At 39.5% G+C, this 12,203-nt stretch overlaps 1 protein-coding gene across 4 annotated transcripts in view; it reads right to left on the bottom strand.

The window, feature by feature from the left end:
* Positions 1 to 12,203, bottom strand: part of ASTN2 (astrotactin 2) — a 927,905-nt gene that overhangs the window by 328,947 nt on the left and 586,755 nt on the right. The window lies entirely within an intron of this gene.

The raw sequence follows: 12,203 nt of genomic DNA, 5'->3' as shown, positions 1-12,203 counted from the left end.
CATGTGTGTGTTTCTATAAAACAGATTTTTTTTTACCATCTTTAGTGGAGCATAATTGCTTTACAATGGTGTGTTAGTTTCTGCTTTATAACAAAGTGAATCAACTATACATATACATATATCCCCATATCTCCTCCCTCTTGTGTCTCCCTCCCACCCTCCCTATCCCAACCCTCTAGGTGGACACAAAGCACTGAGCTGATCTCCCTGTGCTATGTAGCCGCTTCCCACTAGCTATCTATTTTACGTTTGGTAGTGTATATATGTCCATGGCACTCTTTCACTTCGTCCCAGCTTACCCTTCCCCCTCTCCGTGTCCTCAAGTCCATTCTCTATGCCTGCGTCTTTATTCCTGTCCTGCCCCTAGGTTCTTCAGAACCTTTTTTTTTTTTTACATTCCATATATATGTGTTAGTATACAGTATTTGTTTTTCTCTTTCTGACTTACTTCACTCTGTATGACAGTCTCTAGGTCCATCCACCTCACTACAAATAACTCAATTTCGTTTCTTTTTATGGCTGAGTAATATGCCATTGTATATATGTGCCACATCTTCTTTATCCATTCGTCTGTTGATGGTCACTTAGGTTGCTTCCATGTCCTGGCTATTGTAAATAGAGCTTCAATGAACATTGTGGTACATGACTCTTTTTGAATTATGGTTGTCTCTGGGTATATGCCCAGTAGTGGGATTGCTGGGTTGTATGGTAGTTCTATTTTTAGTTTTTTGAGGAAACTCCATACTGTTCTCCACAGTGGCTGTATCAATTTACATTCTCACCAACAGTGCAAGAGGGTTCCCTTTTCTCCACACCCTCTCCAGCATTTATTGTTTGTAGATTTCTTGCTGATGGCCATTCTGACTGGTGTGAGGTGATACCTCACTGTAGTTTTGATTTGCATTTCTCTAATGATTAATGATGTTGAGCATTCTTTCATGTGTTTGTTGGCAATCTGTATATCTTCTTTGGATAAATGTCTGTTTAGGTCTTCTGCTCATTTTTGGATTGGGTTGTTTTTTTGATATTGAGCTCCATGAGCTGCTTGTAAATTTTGGAGATTAATCCTTTGTCAGTTGCTTCGTTTGCAAATATTTTCTCCCATTCTGAGGGTTGTCTTTTCGTCTTGTTTATGGTTTCCTTTGCTGTGAAAGGAAATAGGTCCCATGTGTTTATTTTTGTCTTTATTTCCATTTCTCTAGGTGGTGGGTCAAAAAGGATCTTGTTGTGATTTATGTCATGAAGTGTTCTGCCTATGCTTTCCTCTAAGAGTTTGATAGTGTCTGGCCTTACATTTAGGTCTTTAATCCATTTTGAGTTTATTTTTTATTAAACAGATTCTTAAAAGAGGGATTGCTAGATCAATGTTTTATGAATTTTTAAATTTTGATAGATCTACTAAAGGGCTATCTGTAGAGGCACTGCCAGCTTACAATCCTATCACTGATGAATGAGAGAACTCATTTCTCCATATCTGTCATGTTCATTATTGTCAATCTGGGATGGCAAAAATTAATCCTTTTTTTTTGGATTTGCATTTCCCTGATGACTGGCGAGGTTCACCATCTTTTCATGCCGTAGTCATTTGTATTTCTCATTCTGTATTTCTCATTATCCATCCATGTTTTGTGAGACTTGTCTTTTTCCTTATTGGTTTGTATATGTTTTGCATATTTTCTCAGTAGTTATCTTTCACCTTCCAAATTTTCTTCCAGTCTGTACTTGCATTTTAATATTGCTTTTGATGTCTTATAACCTCTTTATTCTGGTCCTTTATTGCTTTTGAATTTTGTGTGATGCTTAGGAAGCCAAAAAGATGCTAAAAAAAACCCCAATCTTTCTTTATGTTCTTGTAGTATTTATATAGCTTTTTCATCTTTGGTTATTTAATCTGTGTGGCATTTATTTTTGTGCATGGTGGGAGTGGTTATTTTAACTTAATTATTTTTAAAATGGGTAGATGAGTATCTGAAGGAGCCATCCCTTCCCTAAGTAGTTTGAAAGGCCTTTTTGTCATGTATTAAATCCTTATGTGTACCACATATACATAGTTGGAAATTTAATTTAATTATCTGTATATTCCTGCAATAATTCTGCACTATTTTCATTAATAGAGTTTTATGGCATGTTTTGAATGTAGCAAGGTAAGTCTTCTCCCTGTCAAGAACACTAATTTCCTATTTCAAAATTTCCTCACTGTTCTTACTCATTTTTCCCTTCAGATAAAGTTTAGAGTTGTTTTGTCAAATTTCATGTAAAACTTTAGTGGAATTTTGGGTTGTCTAAATTGAATTTGTAGACTAAATGGGGGAAAGTTGTTAATTTTTTTTTCCTTTAAGACATATGCATTGAGAGTCAACTCTGTGCTGAGCACTGTTGACAAGTGAGGCAGAGGTGATGTCTTATGTTCACCACACTGGATCCTCTTTGTGGACACCCTGTAGACTACGCATCTAAGCTGCCCTTGCAGTTGGGTTTAAGGGACCATGTGAAGGGATTCTGAGAGGTGGAATCTGTGTTGCTGTGATATAAGTCATTGCAGATCCAGCCCTTACAAACATGTTGCATGACTCTCAAGCCCTCTCTTCCTTTGCTATGGCAAGCTTGGAGATCATGTGTTCCAGATTCATACTGCAGGATGGAAGAATGCTTCCTCAATTACAACGGACCTTGTGTGAACCAGAAATCGACTTTTGTGGGCAATCTCCTGGGTTTGGGAGGCTTCATTTGTTACAGCAACATAGCCTGTCTTATCCTGGCTGATTGATGCAGCATTTTTACAGTTCGGAGTCTTCTAATTCAGAAACATAGTTTGCATCTCCATTTAGCAAGTGTTCTTTTAAAACCTTCACTGAAGTTTTAGACTTTAGGTCATAAAAATATTGCACATATCTGGTGGGGGTTTATTCATAGGTATCTATGCAATGCACTATGGTAGAGGTTACAAGCAGGTGTTTTGGATCCAGACCACAATAGTCCAAATCCAGATTCCACCATTTTTTGCTGTGTGACCCTGGACAAAATGCTTAACCTCTCTGTACTTCCTTTTCTTATCTATGAAGAAGTTCCCACCGCACAGAGCCACTGTGAGGATTAAATGAGTTGTGTCTGAAATACAGCATGCACAAGGATATAGTAGAGTGACAGCTTCTATTATTACAGTATTTTCCACTTGAGGAATATGATCAGTTTTCATGTTTGTTTTCCCTTATGTTTTCTAGTTAGTTATTGCTGATATTGAGGAAAGTTATTCTTGATTTTTGAAAGTTGATTTTTCATCCTACCACAGAAGGAGCCCATCAGTTCTAATACATCAACCAGATTTTTCTGGATGAATGAGTATATATTTGGCCAGTTTGGGTATTCAGATTATGCTAGGATTATGGAATAAATTAGAAAACTGTCCTTTATTTTCTTTCTCTGGATCAGTTTACATAAGATAGAGGTTATCCATTCCTTGATGATTTGGTAAGACCTGCATATAAAATCACCTGGGCTTGATGTCTTCTTTTCAATTGTAGAAGTTTAGCTCCCTTATCATTTTATTTTATTTGGCTATTTAGATTTTCTACAGCATCATGACTCAAACTTGGTAATTTATATTTTCTAAGGAAATAATGCATTTTAACAAGACTTTTAAATTTACTGGCATAAATTTGCACACAGTCTTCTCATTAAATTTGTTTTATCTTCTGCGCTTCTATGGTTATGCCCCTAGCTCATTACTAATGTGTTTATGTTCTCTCTCTCTCCTTCGAAGAAGCTTTTGCGTTTTATTGGCAAGGCTTCTTTTTTTTTCTATTTCATTTATTTCAGTTTTCACTTGTATTAATTCCTTCCTGCTGCTTTCTTTGAGTTTGTTTTATAACTCTTTTTCTGGCTTCTGGAGTTGAATGCTTCATTTGTTTATTTTTGGTCTTTCTTTCTTCTTAGTAAATGCCATGGAGCTTCTGACTGCTGCTTTGCCTCTATTCCATGAGTTTGATATGTAGCTTTCCAGCTCCTGCTCGTTGCTAAAGAGGTGATCATTTAAGTTTCATTTTTTTACTTACCCAAGTGTTATTTAGAAGGTTGCTTTTTGTAATTCCCAAATATATAGATTCATAGGCCAGAAAGATTGCTGTTAATATCTAATATTATCACATTCTAGCCTGAGAATGTAGCTTATATAATTTCTACTTTGGTGAATCTATTGAGATTCCAGGCCCCCTTACCTAAAGGAGACACAAAATGTCAAGTTCAGATTCTGGATCTAATTAAAGCTGTGGCCAAATAGAGGCTGTACCACTTCCCAGCTGTGTGACCCTGATCAAGTCTGTTAACTACCCTAGGCCTCAGTGTCATTATCTGTTAAATGGAGATAATAATAATCCTTATCATAGGGCTGATGTGAGAATTAGAGATAACTTACATAAAGGATAAAATAGTATCTATGATGTAGTAGCCAATTAATGCACCAGCTACTGTGATGATGATGATTAATGTGACTGTGATTATGCTAGTATTACCTATGACTGCTGCTTAATCTATTAGCCAATTTACACTCCCCAGAGAACATACATTTACTTCCAGTGGTTCTCAGATCTTAGTTGTTGGCCTCTTTCTAGATCCAGATTTCTTAAAGCCAACAGAGTTACCCTTTTCTGATATATATATATATATATATATATATATATATATATATATATATTTTTTGCTTCAAACTACGTAACCGGGAAATTATCTGTGCCATTCATTGGAAATACATTGTACATATAAACATACATCATACATATATTTTTAATATATAACTTTATATATTTATACATGTGTAATGATTACATATAAGTTGAATATACACATTATATATGCACATATATACATGCATATGCATACATGTAGTGTGTGTGCATACATGTGCATATATATGTATGTACATACACACATGTATACACAAAGCTCAGTTCTGCATTCGAGATTCCACAGTCTAGTGAAATTTTTTTTTCTATATATTTTTCTCCTTACTGCCATCTGTAGTGGAGAGAATAATGGTTCCCCCAAAACATCCACCTCCTAATCCCCAGAACCCATGAAATGTTACCTTACATGGTAAAAAGGAACTTTGTGGGTGTGATTAAGTTAAGAATTTTGAGATGGGACAATTATTCTGGATTACCTGGGTGGACTCAATGTAATCAAAAGGGTCCTTATAGGAGCATATGAGGTAGAGAAGAGTGTCAGGATCAGAGAAGGAGACATAACTTGGAAGCAGAGGAAAGAGACAGACAGACACACAGACACAGAGACTATGTCTCCAGCCTTGAAGTTCTGCCGACGCCTAGATTTTAGAACTTCTGCCCTCCAGAACCATAAAATAATAAATCTGTATTGTTTTAAGGTACTAAGTTTGTGGTAATGCATTGCGGAAGCACTAGGAAACTAATATACAACCTTCACAAGGAGTTGTTGCTCCCATTTTCAGATGAGAAAACTGAAGTCTAGTGAAGTGAAGTGACTTGCCCATGGAGATACACCTTGGCAATAGTGGTGCTAGGAATTAAACCTGGAGTTCCTATTTCAAGAAGTGTGTATATGAATGTGTGTGTATGTGTGTGTATGACTTTAGCCATATTACAACTGTAGGTGCATGGTGATTTTCTTTTGCCTGGGGGTGAGAAAAGACTGTGGCTCAGCAGGAGAGGAAGGGAGGGAGATAAAAGGCCGGGTTCACTTAGTAAGACCCTTAGAGATGTCGGGGGAGAGAGAGGGAGAGAAAAAGAGAGGGAGAGAGAAAGAACTCATAAATGCAAATGATCCTTTGAGTTTTAAAACGTGAGCAACTCTTTCCCCCAAGCCACCTCAGGGCACAGGATGATTTATGCAAAGGTCTATTTAGTTGTTGGTTTCTATTTTTTTTAAATCTTATTTTTGTACCATGCGACATAATTATACAGCTTCTTTAGAACATTCTGTCGTCTGGGAGATTTTCTTACAGAAATTCTAAAGAGTGTAGGCTCACAGGAAACCAGCCAAGATCTGCATGAAACTATATTTATACATATGCCAAAATGAAAAACATAAAATAAAATAAGTACAGAGATACAAACTGGGCATTTTAGCTGAAAGCAGTGAATGTGTTACCCTGAACACACCCATCACATTACAGAGAATACTAGAATTGGATGGGGATTCAGAGCCTGTACCACAAAATCTTATACATTTTTAGCCAAGAGCATGTTTTATTTAATCCTTACAGCAATGTCATGAGATGGGTACTTTCATTCTGACATTGCCACCAAGGACCCTGAGGCTTGGCATTTTAAATCCCTTGACCAAGATCACACGAGCACTTTGGAAAAGCCAGGACCTGGACTTGGATCTTCTTCCTCCAAATCTAGGGCTCATTCCACTTTAGCACAAATGACTGCTTCCAATCTGCTTGCTTTTCAAAAAACAGAAACTGGGGCCTAAGAGAAATGGCATTTATACAAATTCTAAAGGCAGGGTATTTATTTATTTATTCACGTATTTAACTGTGCATTCATTCATTCATTCCTCAATGGCTATGGAATCAATAAAATTATGTAATGAAATGTATAGACTAGAAACTTTTTTTTTAAATGGGGGAGGGAATCAAATCCCAGAAAAAAAAAAAAAAGAATAGAGCAAAGTTAAGGGTAAGAAGAGCTCAAGAAACTGCATACCACATGGACTTGGACTAATGTTAGGGATGAATCTTAGCATCCTACCACCAGGCAAGAGAGAAGCAGGCGGTTTCTCAGCTTTGCTGTTCCTGACACCTGTAAGAAATCCCACTCTGGGGTCATCAGGACCAGGACCCTCTGTGACCTAGCAGTTAAGGCCTCCAGCCACATGGATCCCACTAGTGTTTCTCATGAAGGTTCTCAGGATTGTCCCAACATTGACCAACATGAAGATTAGTAGAACTCTTGTCAGAGTGGCCTCCATCTGCAGGTTTCACTCAAGGGAAAAATTTAGAGTTTCTAGAAAAGCCGTTTTGAAGGTAACATACTCAAGAGTATTCTTCAGAAAAGAAGGAAGGAGAGGAAAAGGAAGGGAAGGGAAGGGAATGCCATGGAGAAGCTTGGGCTAAATTATATAAAATATTTTATCTACTCTAAGACCCTCAACACCTATAAGAAACACGAGCATTTCACCTAACACTAAGAAAGAAAAAACAATTTTTAATTAAACTCTGTCAGACCATCGATAGTAAAATACATCCTAATTTCAAAAATGTTAACATGTGGAAAATCTGGGCACTTTAGAACCAACAAAATATGATATGTTTTACCACTGCAGGACTTAGAGCTTTGATTATCCTCAGGTGCCCTGTGAACCTTCAAGAGACAGTTCTAGAGTGCAGACTTTTCCATGTGGGCTTGGCCACTGGAACTTCCCTTTTTTTGTCTTTGAGCATCTCATGGAACTAATGTTTTACAGGACCCACATATGAAAACACCTATCTGAATGAATGGCTGGACTTTGTGTGCTTCCATCAGTTGTCTGTGAATATGTCTCGCGCCTGAGCTCTTGCAAATGTTTCAAACAGCTGAGAGTGCAAGGTTGTACTTTTGTGACAAAAAGCTGGCAAGTGCACGTTCTATGTCCACTCTGAGCGGTAAAGCCCCATCTTTCCATCAGCAGTTGGGGAGGTCAGAGCTCAGGCCTAGCCTAAAACTTGAAACTACAGCAAAACAAGTACATGAGTGAATATCCCCCATACCTCTACAACTCGTTACTGATAGTGAAAATTAAAATCTCTGTCTGCATTCTCCAGGTCAGTGTTTTCCATTATTAGAGCCAACTTCCGCTTTGGCAATGAAAATAAGAGGCTTCCAGTTAACAATGGCTATTAAACACATGTATTTATCTCCTCTCCCTCCTAAAATCACATAAAAATGACATTAGGGCTTCCCTGGTGGCACAGTGGTTGAGAGTCCACCTGCCGATGCAGGGGACACGGGTTCGTGCCCTGGTCCAGGAAGATCCCACATGCCGCGGAGCGGCTGGGCCCGTGAGCCATGGCCGCTGAGCCTGCGCGTCCGGAGCCTGTGCTCCGCAACGGGAGAGGCCACAACACTGACAGGCCCGCATACCACACACACACACACAAAAAAAGACATTAAACTGATAGCCTAGCAAGGACTATTGAGGCTGGATGTGCTCTTTGAGTCCATATTTTTACATACAGTTTCACTGCACTTTAAAGTAAATTATATTTAAGTATATTCAATGTATTCAGATTAGAATAGAGTAGCCTGGGACATCTCCTATCCCAATTTCACCTCCTCACTGGCTGTGAGGCCCTTCTGGGCCTCAGTTTTCTCCTCTAAATGATGTGAGAAATACTGAAACTTCAAAACTGTTGATGGCATTGTTCACTATTTCGTATATAGGTATATATAGGAAACATCTCTCTTAGCAAATTATGTCAGGAAAAGGAGTATATCCTCTGGTAAACAAAACAAAGCAAAGCAAAAACCCCCAAAACTGCAAACTTCCTTTTCTCAAGCAAGGACAATTCTATAATCCACCATGTTTTTTTCTGCTTACTTTGGTTGCCAAGACAAACAGTGCTAAATTTACCTCACATTGAGTAATTCTCCCATTTCAGGCTCCTGAAACCATTTTCTCCCTTTCCCTTTCTCTCCTTACAAATGGCTCTGATCCGTCCTGTCCTACCTTTATATTATCCATTTTTTATAGGTTGGATTCACGTGGATAATACTAACTTCTCTTGGAAGAATGCACAGTATATGCTGTAAACACATGTACAAATGAAACAAACTTGGTTGCTAGGTAACTTGTGTAGGTCTTGGAGAGAAGAAATGCTTCCTCACCCATAAGACTCATTCTAAATGTTTCATCTTAGTATACAATGACCTTCTCAACCTATCTCAAATCCACCTGCCTCTCTTATCATACTGTTACCTGTAGTCTATCAACATCAGTCAGGACCAAGTGAGGCTCAAACACCTGTCCCCAGAGTCCACTTTGCCCCTGGTGGGCAAGGACTTGTACTCAATGCTTCTTTGCATTTTTATCACCCCACAAAAGACCAGGCACAGAGTTGGTGCAGCAAATCTTAGGTGGATGAATTCTTTAATTCGACAGTTATGGCTTTAAAAAAGTCCTTGGGCAATCAGTGACAACGGGGACACACAGGTGATTAAGACCCAGTCCCTGCTCATGAGGAGTTTGCAGTGTGACAGGGACCAGACAGGAAAACAGGTAAGTCAACACAGCAATGGGGCTGCAACAGTGAGAAGCATGGGGTGGGGGGCTGTGTGACTCCAGAGAAAGGATGCTTGACTCAGTTTTGAGGGACTTGACCTGACTAGGGCTGACAACCAGAACAGCCAGCCAGCGGTCCAGTCTGCAAGAGGTGTCAAGATTTCACTGGGATAAATTAGGATTAGAGACAAAATGTCAATGGCCCTTCCCTGGTAAGAGGGCCCTATGGGTAGAAAAGAAAAAAACAAAAAAAACAAACTAATATAAGACAAGAAAAACAGTCTTTCCTATAAATATTAAGATTTGATAAATATTAAGCCAACATTTAAATGGTATCCATTTGAAAGGGCAAGGCATTATATACCCAGCTCCACGGTAACTGCACATCTCACTTTTGGACTTCTCTTGGGACTCAGAGAAGACTGGCGGAAAAAGGTCAAGATCTATACCAAGACTTGAAGATGAAGCAGAGTATTCAAGCTAAAGGGCCACGGACAAATGGGGGGCAGTGGGGGGAAGAGAGGGGGAGGAGAAACAGAGGGAACCATGTTGAACACTCCAGAAGCTGAAGCCAAGATGCCTAATTCAGGAATAGGGACGTAACTGGAAATACAGCTGAAAAGGCCAGACTGCAAACAAGTTCCTTAGCCGTGTCAATTGAGGAACTTAATTTCACAATTATTAATTGAGCACCTACTACATGTCAGACACTGTTCTAATGTGCCGGAGATAGAACAGTAAACAGGACATACAATTCAGTCATTGGAGGATTAAATGAGATGGCTTTATACCTATCAGACTAATTATAGCTACCATTTAGTGAGTGCTTACATGTGCTGGCCTCTATGCACATGTGATTGCAATTAATCCTCACAATGCTGCTGCAATCACATCTGGTTCTACATGAAACAAGAGTCTCAGAGATGTTTAGTGATTGGCTCAAAACCACGCGGCCGGGCGGGACCAGAGGCCAGGAGTGATATCAGATCTGTTTTGACCAATCCTGGAGCCCCGTGGACTGGGTTTCCATCTCGATGCCCCTATTTATTTAGCTGTGTTGACCTTGAGCAAGTCACTGAGCCCCTCTGTGCCTGGTTTTCTTGACAGTAAATCGAGATCATAATACTAGTACCTCCCTTGTAGAGTTGGTGTGAGAATTCAACGGGCTAATATCATCAAAGTACTCAGCACAGTCATGGCACGTAGGAAGCGCTTAATAAGTGTTAGGTGCTATTATTAACCTGCCTGCAAATAGGTATATTAAACCTGTGCTACCCAGGAAACTCTCAGAAAAGGCACAGAGCCCTGAGCAAGTCGACAAGGTCCCCTTGAGCGAGGGTTTGTTTTCCTTGTTTAATTCAGTCGCCTGCTACTTCTCTAGACCAACTTTCGCACAAGTACCTGCTAATGGTTTTGTTTACAGTGCTTCTAACAAGTGTGGCTAACTTCTCATTTGCATCCTTAATAGACAATTTTCAGAGCATGCTGACATTGCAGCTGGTTTTAGGAGACCTGAGTTTTATTCTCGTGTTTTGTCCTGCTTATCAGCATTTGGATGAGCTTCAACAGCTCGTAGCACCCTCTCCCAATTCAGTCTAACTTAAAACTTTAAGAGACCTTTCTGGGTAGGGAAGGTCAGTTTGTCCGTGTCTCACAGACCTGGAAACGAAGAGGTTGAGCACCTCAGGTCACTGAGCAAGTGGAGGGCCGCTGGCATTACTGCCATTCACGTTAGCTATTTTATTTAACAAACACACGCTAGTGCTAAACTCTGTGCAGGGCACCGTTCCAAAGGACTGTAGAAATATTAAGGTAAACTGTGGTGTAATTAATGTAATGCATTTAATCCTCATAGCAACTCTATAGAGAGATGCTATTATCATCTTTTCTACAGATGAGAAAACTGAGGCATAGAGATGTTAAGTACCCTGCTTAAGGTCACACAGCGAGACGTGGTAAGCTACATTACCAGCCGTGTGACCCTGGGCACATTACTTAACCTGAACAGAGTAATAGATGTACTTTGCAATCTTCACAAACATCAGTATGCTAATGTAGATATTATTAAAATTTTAGAGATGGAGAAACTGAAGGTCAGGGGTCCTGAGAGTTGCCTGATGTTTAAGAGAAAGTTAGAGGTAGAGTTAGGATTAGAACCCAAGTCTACCGATTCCCCTGGACTGCTGCAGTGTGCTAGGGATGAACGGTGGTGACAGTTTCTAAGTCAAAATCCATTACTGCCGTTGCCCCTGCTGTTTCTATAATTTGCAACAGAAGGACATTTCTCCCCCCAAGTGCAATAACAGTGATAAGAACACAGCTGATTTACCATTCAAGTCTCAGATTTAAGCCCATGCATAATTTGCTCAACACTGCCCTGCAGTCACTTAAACTGAGGAGAGACCCTATAAGTTCAGGTCTGCATACAATACTTTATTTCTTATTTATCTGACTGATACATACCTAGGGCAAGTTGCTTTAACAACTGCTCAAGGGCGCCTGCAGCACCCAGTGTAACTGGGGCTGGGGTGGGGAGACCCTGAAATAAGTCCCAGAAGGAAAACCAGACCCCGTGGACCAGAACCATGCAGGTAAAATTAATTTTCTGTTAAACTGAGATTAAACCCATACACATCCCCCCACCTCCTCTTTCGCAATACGTAGGACTGAAAAGTTTACTTATGCTTTATTCTGCTTTTCTATCTTAGTAAAGCACTGAGCACCCTTCAATGACCAACCACCTTGCACAAGCAAAGAATTATTTTTCTGAGTCACAGAATGTCAAAAAATGAGCAAATTTTCTAATATGAAGACATCATCAGAAAGGGAACGAAGAGAAGAAAAAAGGCTGCCATTTTCTTGAGTGACTGCTGAGGACCAAATGCTATGCAAGAAGCTCTCCATGGCAGAGGCAACTCCCACTGCAGACTTTTTCAACAAGGAAAACAAGATAAATTGGAACAACT

This window comes from Mesoplodon densirostris, chromosome 6 (assembly GCF_025265405.1).
Source record: "Mesoplodon densirostris isolate mMesDen1 chromosome 6, mMesDen1 primary haplotype, whole genome shotgun sequence".
In the NCBI taxonomy this organism is placed as follows: Eukaryota; Metazoa; Chordata; class Mammalia; order Artiodactyla; family Ziphiidae; genus Mesoplodon; species Mesoplodon densirostris.
The sequence above is the reverse complement of the archived record's forward strand: the minus strand, read 5'-3'. Positions and strand labels throughout refer to the sequence as shown.